This window comes from Phocoena phocoena, chromosome 18 (genome assembly GCF_963924675.1).
Source record: "Phocoena phocoena chromosome 18, mPhoPho1.1, whole genome shotgun sequence".
In the NCBI taxonomy this organism is placed as follows: domain Eukaryota; kingdom Metazoa; phylum Chordata; class Mammalia; order Artiodactyla; family Phocoenidae; genus Phocoena; species Phocoena phocoena.
Window position 1 is genome coordinate 35457952 of NC_089236.1, and position 11746 is coordinate 35469697.

Consider the following 11746-nt stretch of genomic DNA (forward strand, 5'->3'; position numbering starts at 1 on the left):
AAAAATAACTATATTTCCCCCTTAAAAGTGAGAAGAGTAGCAGTCCTTTACGTTTGCTTATCTCTTCAATATTTTGCACGATAAAATACTGCTAGTTTCTTACATCTTACGTTGCATTCAATATGTCTCTATCTGTTGTTTAATGAAAGTATGTGAAGAAATACCTTCCCCTCACACACACAAATGTAGTTGGAAAAGAAATACTTGGAATAGCATTCTTAGATAATCTTGCATATTCATCTTTGACAGTATATCAAAATGCAACAAGCGAAAAAAATTTTTCCCCCAACTTTATTGAGAAATAATTGACAGAAAATACATATTTAAAGTGTACAATGTGATGATTTGATGATATATACATACAGTAAGGAATGATTAACAAGATCCAAATTATTACCACATCTGTCATTTCACATAGTTAACTCTTTATTTTTTTTGTGTGGTGAGATCACTTGAGATCCATTCTCAGCAACTTTCAAGTATTCAATGTCATGTTGTTAACTATTGCCACCATACTGCATATTAGATCCTCAGAACTTATTCTTCTTACAACTGAAAGTTTGTACATTTCAATCTACATCTCCCCATTTCCCCCTCCCTCCAAGCCCTGACAACCATCATTCTAATTTCTCTGTTTTTGTGAAATTGTTTTCTTTTTTAAAGATTTTACATATAAGCAATACCATGTAGTATTTGTCTTTCTCATATGTTGAAATCCTAACTTACAATAACTCAGAATGTCACTTATTTGGAGATGGGGCTTTAAAGACGTAGTTAAAGTAAAATAAAGTCATTGGCCTGGGCACTAATTCAGTATGGCCACCTCTAGGACTGTGATGAAATATATTTCTGTTGTTTAAGCCATCAGAATATGATACTTTGTTAGGGCAGTCCTAGAAAACTAATATACTCTTCGTCTCTCTTTTCCTCTCTTAGTTCTTCCTTGTCATGTTTACTAAAAAAAGTTTAATTATTAGTACTGTAGTGGACTGTGATGACTGCTTCCTTGTGATATCATATAACTTACGTCTCTGGTTCTCTGTACTTATGTAAATTAATGGTTCCTTCTCTAGGAAATTTCATGCTCATTTTTTTCAATATTAACTCATAAATTATGTTATGTGTTTTCAGGAGGATTCACATAATATCTGTGACCATCTGTCTTTTCATGATCTTAGCAGTCATTTAGGATTATCATGTTTAGACATTAATTTATTTAAAAAAAAAATTGTAAACCATCCAAATGCAGACATGCCTGAGTTGTGGGGGGAGCTTAATATAAGGCATATTAAAGTGTTTGGCATTTAACATTCAATATAATACTTCAAAGTAGTTATTGTTAGAATCCACATTTTATAAAGAAAATTGAATTTAAAGGAGGTTAAGTGGTTTATCTAAAATTACAAGTCTAATAAGAATTAGAACTGAGACTTGAACCCATGTATTTGTGTTCTTTCCACTCCAGCACTGGCTTCTTGGAAGTCAGAAAAATAAAAATAGTGTGTTAGATGATGAAAGTATATCACAAAATTGAAATATCACTAATAAAATGATGTATCGTTATGAAGAAGGATTATAAGGGAAAATGAAAGCAGGTTGATTTTATTGTGATTATGAGTAAAATTTTCCTAAAATTCCTAGTAATAATATTATACTGCTTAAAAAATAATAGAAATAATAGAAAGATCTTGTTCTTTAAAAATACATCAAAGTTCTTTTGGATATAGAATATTATGGAACATTGGTAAAGTGGACAAATCATTCAGAGATAAAGTAGCCCTTTCTGAAGAAAGATGGATCCTACAGGATTTCACCATTTGGTTATCTTGTTCATAGTGGAAAACTGTAGTTTGGCTAATAGGCTCCTCCATCTATAACTGATCATAGTAAAAATACATGAGGCCAATTGCTAGTACAAGCTATCAGTTATTTTTAAAAAGGCAACTCTATGTTTTAGACACCATACACAAGCAAACTCATATATATGTAAATAATTTCATATAAAGCTCCCAACAATATAGACATATAAGTACTCTCATGTTTATTTTACAAAGAAAGACAATAAAGTGAGAAACACTTAAGGTCACTCAGCTAGTATGTGATAGAACCAAGAATGGCAGAAATTAAACAGTCTTTCATTCAATTAAAAAATATGAGAGCTATAACACAAATGGTGTAGTGCGTGTTTTGAAATCTGACATTTTTGCCTGTCATTCTGCATGCATTCTGTTGTCTCATTGTGGTTTTGATTTGCATTTCCCTGATGATTAGCAATGCTGAGCATCTTTTCATGTGCCTGTTGGCCATCTGCATTTCTCTCATACTATTTTAAAATGTTATATTTAGAACTGTCAGTTGCTTGAAAAAAAATGAGATATTAAATTATTTGGATTATTGTTCCAGCTTAGTTATATGAACAGTGTACGCACCATATATTATGTTTTATTGAAAACATTTGATTAAAAACCTTTATCATATTTGGAGAGAGGAATTAATTCCATTAAGCATTAGCTTTATAGAGATAATTTTCTCTTTTATATAGCTACCAATAATTACATTTCATATTGTGATCCATTCATTTTAATCAACCTAACAAATTTATACCTTTATTGGGAATTTCCCTAAGATGGAGTTTAACTGTCAGTAGGGGATCTATAAAAGCATAATGCAATGTGCTGTGAAGATCTTTTGTTCTATAACTGTTTATTTCTATAAAATCCTTTTAGATTTAGTACTTACAATGAATGCAGAACTGAAACAAAGAAAGATGAGAACTTGTAGACTACTTGAATCAAATAATCAAAATTGTTCCTATGGAGAGAAAAATCGGTAAAGGACATAAGAGTTTATGTAACCCCAAGCCACATATTTAAGGATAGTTTGGTGTGCTTTAGTAACATACCAAGAACATAAACATGAAGACTATTTTGAAAAGTAAATGACCCATAACCACCATCTAATTCATGCCTTTTCTCTTAAATATATAATATATGAAATAGTTATAGGTTTAGATTATCAATCTATTTATCCATCTATCTATCTGTCATCATCTATCTACCTAACATCTATCTATCTACTATCTGTCAAATAGTATCTATCTGCATTTGGTTAAGAAACAGAATTTACTAGACTGTTTTGAAAAGAAAGAAATTTACCAGTTTATCACACAGATAGTTACAGACTTCAACAACATTTAGAAGGGCCGAGGGAAAGAAATTCAGACTGTTTTCAGGAAATATGAAAGCGTGGGGACCCAGGGATTGAGCGAAGCAGCCACCAATCATCCCAGCTGCCTCTGGGAACTAAAACGAATCATTTTCAAGAGCATACCTAGAGCTTCTGGCAGTACCATTGCCAGGTAAAACACAGTATGTCTTGTTAAACTTGAATTTCAGATTTACAACATTTTTCTTAGAATAACTATGTCCCAAATACTGCATAGAACATATCTATGCTAGAAATTATTTATTTCTCTGCTATTCAGGTTTAACTGAATGCCCTGTGTTTTAATTTGCTAAATATTGCAATTCTAGCTGGAAGCTACCATGGTGATCCTTGCAGGCTGAAGCTCTGCAGTGTGTAATCCACTAAAGGACATCTGGGAACCAGAGGAAGTCACCTCTAGTGATCTCAGCTGGCTGCCCACAGCAACTAAGAGAGAACAATAGTTTCTCCTATTCTTTTTTGGGAAAAGAGCTTTAGGTTTCTCTCCAGGGAAGAATGTGAATGGAGATGATGTGGCACTGACAATAATCAATCTGCTATGCGAGTTTACTTAGAGTAGTCATAGTTCAAACACAAATATTTATTATGATATTTTACTGCATAGATAGTTTGTATTTGGTACTTAAATATTATCACTTTTATGAATGCATATTATTCCATTAACCTAAGTTTTAATATATATATTTTCTACCTCTTCTCCTATTATTGGATACCTAGGTTTCTTAAAAAAGTATGCCAAATAAAATGAATGGAATTAAACATTAAGGAAGTAGAAGGAAAGTATTATTAAAGATGATTTTCCAAGTAAAATAAAATGTAAGATAGCCATAGCAAATAGAAAAATAAAAGCATAAAAAAGATGGGAGTATGAAAACTTTAATTTCAGTATTTACTGAAATTAAAGTTCTCACTGTAGAAGAAAATATAAATACATTTGCATATGTCCTAATTTCCTTTAAAGGAAGAGATGGATGGGGATATTGTAAAGTAACTTTCATTTAACTAACAATCAATGTAATTTACATGAAGCTCTGTACAGAATAAACATAGCACTTCTCATATGATTTTAGTTCTAGAGCACTTTTTCATACATACCATTTATCCATGAAGATCGAGTATGGCCTTTTACAATCACATTTGGAAAATGAGTAGTTGAGAAATCAAGCCTACTCTATAAAAAATACTGTTGCAGGACCCATTTGTCAACCACAATATATGATTCTTTTGTATCGATCTGTCACCATAACCTTCTTAGTGGGCTTGCAACTTCACTCATTTATCTTTATCTGCTATGAAATTTTCATGTTTTATTAGTTCTATAGCACAATAAAACAAACGGATACCTTATGGTTTCCAATTGAAAATGAATGGAGAGCATTTTTCTTTTCACTGAACCAGTTGAACTACAAGCATATGATTACTTTTCTTTGTGTCTACACATTTTTAATAGGAAAAAAACCCGCTAAAGTCAGTTTGGTTACTATTCAAGAAAAACTGCACTACGTTGCTAAGGTATATTCTTCTTAGAGTCATACTACTCCAATGAACACTTGGAATGAGCATTGAAATCTCTAGGAAATCTGTATTGTTAGCCATGTGGTTGGAGATGAAAGGTAGCAGTAAGTTTGTGTAGGACCAGGTATCATAAGACTTCCTGAGAATTGAAGTCAATCCAATTCCTTTTCCTAGTTTAAACATTTTTCCTTTCCTTTTCCAAATAACTGATTTTCATTTACTAATTTGGAATTTAAAATCCCATTTAGTGTTTAATAAATCATTTTTGAATGAACAAATGATAAAACATTTTAAGACAATAGAACACCTAAATGAGAGTATTTTGATTAATGTAATTTCATATATAAATTTGTATTATTTATTGTAATAAATATTTATAAAAGACATACATTTTATTATACTTACTTCTCCCTCATAAATAATAATTATGCAGATCTGATTATCAATTTCTTATAAGCTCAATGGTCATTTGTTCACTAATTATTGTTTTGATCTTCCAGTTTCTTTACATTAATTGATTTACACTTCTGGTAAATGTTTATCTTAACTTTATGGTTCTTTAGTTTAATAAAATGTCCATTGTTCCAGAGAATAACTTTTTTGGTGATTTTTATTCTTTATCCTCCACATCCTTGTTTACATGAGTCAGCAATATCCTTATTTTGTTTATAACTTACACATTCATCATTGTCTCTCAAACCATAAAGATCTGGATCATGGTTTTGGTCATAACACTAAATATTGGGTAAAATGGATAATAATTTTAGAATATTAACATTACATTTCTGTTCAAATTTTATAGTTTAATTCCCATGTTAAGAAACAAGACTTGATATCTCAAAGCAATTTTTTCTAGAAAAAGTACATGTTTCAATTATAATAACTAGGCAATCATGCTATATTCTCTGGGTAGTAGAAAACATGCAAAAATTATTCAGGCACAGAGATGGAAAAGTTTACTTCCTCTCACTTAGGGAACATATGAATTTAAAAAAAGTAGGAAGAAAGAAAAAAATTATGGTTACCATTAAGAATTTTAGTGGATTGAAAGCGGTTGGATGAAACAACTAAGTAGAATCACCTAATACTACAAGTAAGAGATTCAGGAGAATAAAACTGGCAACTTGGTGTTATAGAAAAAGATCCCTAGATAACACTCTTAACCCTCTCACACTTCCTTGTATCACAGAAGTTATTCAGGAATTTGCCAATTAAAGAGACAATCAGCTATCCTGGTACAGTGGCTAAAGAGACCTTCAAAGAAGAAGAAGAATGCTATTAGAGTTGCTGGAAAATTGGATTGATGAACTAGGAAAACAACTTGACATGTAGGGTTATCTACAGGACCTGTGTGGGTCATGGTCAGATGAATCCAGCAACAAGGTCTCTGTGAATAATTCTTTTTTAAATTAATTTTTATTGTATAGTTGCTTTACAATATTGTATTAGTTTCTACTGTACAGCAAAGTGAATCAGCTATATGTATACATATATCCCCCATTTTTTGGATTTCCCTCCCAGTTAGGTCATCACACTGAATTAAGTAGAGTTTCCTGTGCTATACAGTATGTTCTCATTAGTTATCTATGTTATACATGGTATTGATATCAATAGTGTATATGTGTCAATCTCAATCTCCCAATTCCTCCCACCCTCACCTTTTCCCCTTGGAATCCATACATTTGTTCTTCACGTCTGTGTCTCTATTTCTCCTTTGCAAATAAGATCATCTATACTATTCTTCTAGATTCCACATATATGCATTAATATGAGATGTCTGTTTTTCTCTTTCTGACTTACTTCACTCTGTATGACACTCTCTAGGTCCATGCTCATCTCTACAAATGACCCAATTTCGTTACTTTTTATGGCTGAGTAATACTCCATTGTATAGATGTACCAAATCTTCTTTATCCATTCCTCTGTTGATGGACAGTTAGGTTGCTTCCACATCCTGGCTATTGTAAATAGTACTGCAGTGAACATTGTCATACATGTGCCTTTTTGAATTATGGTGTTCTCTGGGTATATGCCCAGTAGTGGGATTGCTGGGTCATATGGTAGTTCTATTTTTAGTTTCTTAAGGCACCTTCATACTGTCTCCAAAGTGGATGTATCAATTTGCATTCCCACCAACAGTGTTAAAGAGTCCCATTTTCTCCACATCCTGTCCAGCATTTATTGTTGTAGATTTTTGGATGATGGCCATTCTGACCAGTGGGAGGTGATACTTCATTGTAGTTTCACTTGCATTTCTCTAATAATTAGTGATGTTGAGCATCTTTTCATGTGTTTGTTGGTCATCTGTATGTCTTCTTTGGAGAAATGGCTATTTAAATCTTTTGTCCATTTTTGGATTGGGTTATTTGTTTTTTTGATAGTGAAGTGCATGAGTTGCTTGTATATTTTGGTGATTAATCCTTTCTCAATTGCTTTGTTTGCAACAATTTTTTCCCATTCTGAGAGTTGCCTTTTGTCTTGTTTATGGTTTCCTTTGTTGCACAAAAGATTTTAAGTTTCATTAGGTCCCATTTGTTTTTATTTTCATTACTCTAGGAGGTGAGTCAAAAAAGATCTTGCTGTTATTTATGTCAAAGAGTGTTCAGCCTATGTTTTCCTCTAAGAGTTTTATAGCCTCTGGTCTTACATTTAGGTCTTTAATCCATTTTGAGTTTATTTTTATGTATGGTGTTAGGGAGTGTTCCAATTTCACTCATTTACATGTAGCTGTCCAGTTTTCCCAGCACCACTTACTGAAGATGCTGTCTTTTGTTCATTGTATATTTTCCCTCCTTTGTCATAGATTAGGTGACCATAGGTGCATAGGTTTATCTCTGGGCTTTCTATCCTCTCCTCCTGATCTATATTTCTGTTTTTGTGTCAGTGCCATACTGTCTTGATTACTGTTGCTTTGTAGTATAGTCTGAAATCAGGAAGCCTAATTCCTCTGGCTCTGTTTTTCTTTCTCAAGATTGCTTTTGTGTTTCCATACAAATTGTGAAATTTTCTGTTCTAGTTCTGTGAAAAATGCCATTGTTAATTTGATAGGGATTGCATTGAATCTGTAGATTGCTTTGGGTAGTATAGTCATTTTCACAATATTGATTCTTCCAATCCAAGAACATAGTATATCTCTCCAACTGTTTGTGTCATCTTTGATTTATTTTATCAGTATCTTATAATTTTCTGTGTACAGGTCTTTTGCCTCCTTAGGTAGGTTTATTCTTAGGTATCTTATTCTTTTTGTTGCAGTGGTAAATGGAATTGTTTCCTTAATTTCTCTTTCTGATCTTTTGTTGTTAATGTATAGGAATGCAAGAGATTTCTGTGTATTAATTTTGTATCCTGAGACTATAACAAATTCATTGATTAACTCTAGTAGTTTTCTGGTGGCATCTTTAGGATTTTCTATGTATCACATCATCTGCAAAGTATCATGTCATCTGAAAAGACTGACAGTTTTACTTCTTCTTTTCCAATTTGGATTCTATTTTTTTTTTCTCTGATTGCCATGGATAGGACCTCCTAAATTATATTGAATAATAGTGGCAAGAGTGGCAAGGCAAGAGATGCCTTGTTCCTGATCTTAGAGACAATGTTTTCAGTTTTTCACTATTGAGAATAATGTTTGCCGTCAGTTTTTCATATATGGTCTTTATTATGTTGAGTTAAGTTCCCTCTATGCCCACTTTCTGGAGAGTTTTTGTCATAAATGAGTATTGAATTTTGTCAAAAGTTTTTCTGCATCTATTGAGATGATCATATGGTTTTTATTCTTCAATTTGTTAATATGGTGCATTGCATTGATTGATTTGCATATATTGAAGAATCTTGCATCCCTGGGATAAATCCAGCTTGGTCGTGGTGTATGATCCTTTTAATGTGTTGTTGGATTCAGTTTGCTAGTATTTTGTTGAAGATTTTTGTATCTATATTCGTCAGTGATATTGGTCTTTAATTTTCTTTTTTTTGTGATATCTTTGTCTGGTTTTGGTATCAGGGTGACATTAGCCTCATACAATGAGCTTGGGAGTGTTCCTCTCTGCAACTCTTGGAAGAGTTTGAGAAATATATGTGTTAGCTCTTCTCTAAATGTTTGATAGAATTCCCTGTGAAGCCAAGTGGTCCTGTTGCCTGTTGTTTCTTAGAAGATTTTTTTTACTGTTGTTTTTTAGAAGATTTTTAATCACAGTTTCAATTTCATTACTTGTGATTGGTCTGTTCCTTTTTTTTCTTTTGCTTTCTGGTTCAGTCTTGGAAAGTTTTACTTTTCAAAGAATTTGTCCATTTCTCACAGGTTGTCCATTTTATTGGCATATAGTTCCTTGTAGTAGTCTTTTATGATCCTTTGTATTTCTGTGGTGTTAGTTGTAACTTCTCCTTTTTCATTTCTAATTTTATTGATTTGAGTCCTCTCCCTTTTTTCCTTGATGAGTCTGGCTAAAGGTTTGTCAATTTTGTTTATCTTCTCAAGAACCAGCTTTCAGTTTTATTGATCTTTGCTATTGTTTCCTTCATTTCTATTTCATTAATTTCTGTTCTGATCTTTAGGATTTCTTTCCTTATAAGTTTTCAACTATGCTGTCTCTTGTAGACAGCATATATACAGTTCTTGTTTTTGTATCCATTCAGCTAGTCTGTGTCATTTGGTTAGAGCACTTGATCCAGTTACATTTAAGGTAATTACCGATTTGTATGTTTCTGTTACCATTTTCTTAATTCTTTTGGGTTTGTTCTTGCACCTCTTTTTCTTCTCTTGTATTTCCTGCCTAGAGAAATTCCTTTAGCATTTGTAGTAAAGCTGGTTTGGTGGTGCAGAATTCTCCTAGCTTTTGCTTGTCTGTAAAGCTTTTGATTTCTCTGTTAAATCTGAATGAGGTTCTTGCTGGGTAGAGTAATCTTGGTTGTAGTTTTTTCCCTTTCATCATTTTAAATATGTCCTGCCACTTCCTTTTGGCTTGCAAAATTTCTGCTGAAAAATCAGCTGATAACCATATGGGGATTCCCTTGTATGTTAATTGTTGACTTTCCCTTGCTGCTTTTATTATTTTTTTTTGTATTTAATTTTTGTTATCTTGATTAATATGTGTCTCAGCTTGGTCTCCTTGGATTTATCCTGTATGGGGCTCTCTGCACTTCCTAGACTTGATTGACCATTTCCTTTCCCATGTTAGGGAAGTATTCAACTATAATCTCTTTAAATATTTTCTCAGTCCCTATCCCTTTCTCTTCTTCTTCTGAGACCACTATAAATCAAATGTTGGTGCATTTAATGTTGCCCCAGAAGTCTCTGAGACTGTCCTTATTTCTTTACATTCTTTTTTTTCCTTATTCTGCTTCCTGGCAGTTATTTCCACCTTTCTATCTTCCAGTTCACTTATCCATTCTTATGACTCAGTTATTCTGCTATTGATTCCTTCTAGTGTATTTTTTCATTTCAGTTATTGTGTTGTTCATCACTGATTGTTCATTCTTCTATGTCCTTGTTAAACATTTCTTGTATCTTCTCGATGCATGCCCCCATTCTATTTCTAAGATCTTGGATCATCTTTACTATCATTACTCTGAATTATTTTTCAGGTAGCTTGCTTATTTCCTATGTATTTATTTGGTCTTGTGGAATTTTACCTTGCTTCTTCATCTGCAACATATTTCTCTGTCATCTCTTTTTGTCTAATCTATTGTGTTTATGGTCTACTTTCCTCAGGCTGCAGGGTCATAGTTCCTCTTCCTTCAGTTGTCTCTCCCTGGTGAATGAGTTTGGTCGAGGGGCTTGTGTAGGCTTCCTGGTGGGAGACACTGGTGCCTGCACTTTGGTGGGTGGAGCTGAGTCTTTTCCCTCTGAAGGGCAGGGTCCCATCAAGTGTGGTTTGGGGTGTCTGTGAGCTTAGTATGATTTTAGATAGCCTGTCTGCTGATGTGAGGGGCTGTTTTTCTGTCTTGCTGGTTGTTTGGCATGAGGTTTCCAGCACTGGAGCCTGTAGGCAGCTGTGTTGGGTCAGGTCTTGTTGTTGAAATAGATACCTCTGGGAGAGTGCACAGCAATTAATATTCCCTGGGCCTGGGAATTCTCTGGATGTCCAGCATCCTGGACTCTGTGCTCCCACCCCAGAGGCCCAGGCCAGATTCCTGGATGGAGAACCAAGAGCCTGCAAGCCACACAGTGCAGCCAGAGAAAAAAGAAAGAAAAGGAGAAAAAGAGAAAAAAGAAAATAGACAAACAAAACCCAAGACAAATAGCAAAAAGAAAAAAAAAACAAGCAAACAGCAGCAACAAAGACACACACAGACACACAGACACACACACACACATACACACACACACACACACACACACACACACACTGAGAGAGAAAAGAAAAACAGAAAAAGAAATAAAATTTAAAAATTTTAAAGTATAAAAAAACAAGAGAACAAACAAAGAAAAGAATCCAAAAATGAGAAGAGTTAATAAGGACTAAACTAACAAAAACAAAGACCAAAAAATAAAACAAAAACAGAAAGCAAACAAAAAATATGAAAACAAAATATACACATAAAAACAATAGAAAATTAAAGAAAAAAATAAAATAAAAACCGAAAAAAATCACAAAACTACAAAAAAGTAAATTAAAAATAGAAAAAAATTAAAATAATAAAAGATAAAATAATAATAAAACCAACAACACCAGCAACTGAACAAAATGGAACAAACAACAAAAGAACAATAGTAATAAGGATATTTTCTTAGGGCCTCTTCTGTCAGTGTCCTTGCTCCCACAGTGAGCCAGAGCCAATCCCTGCCTCCCAAGGAAGTCTTTCAGTACTTTTAGGTAGGTCTCTGGACCTGCTGTTGGCACTGTGGGGTAAGCTCAGACTCTGACCTGGCCCAACTCCTGTGTGTACTTGCCTCCAAAGTCCACTGCTGTGAAGGCTAGACCAGCCTCAATTGTGGGAACACTTGTTGTTTATTCAGGTATTCCACAGATGCAGGATATACTGAGATGACCTTGGGAATTTAATCCAT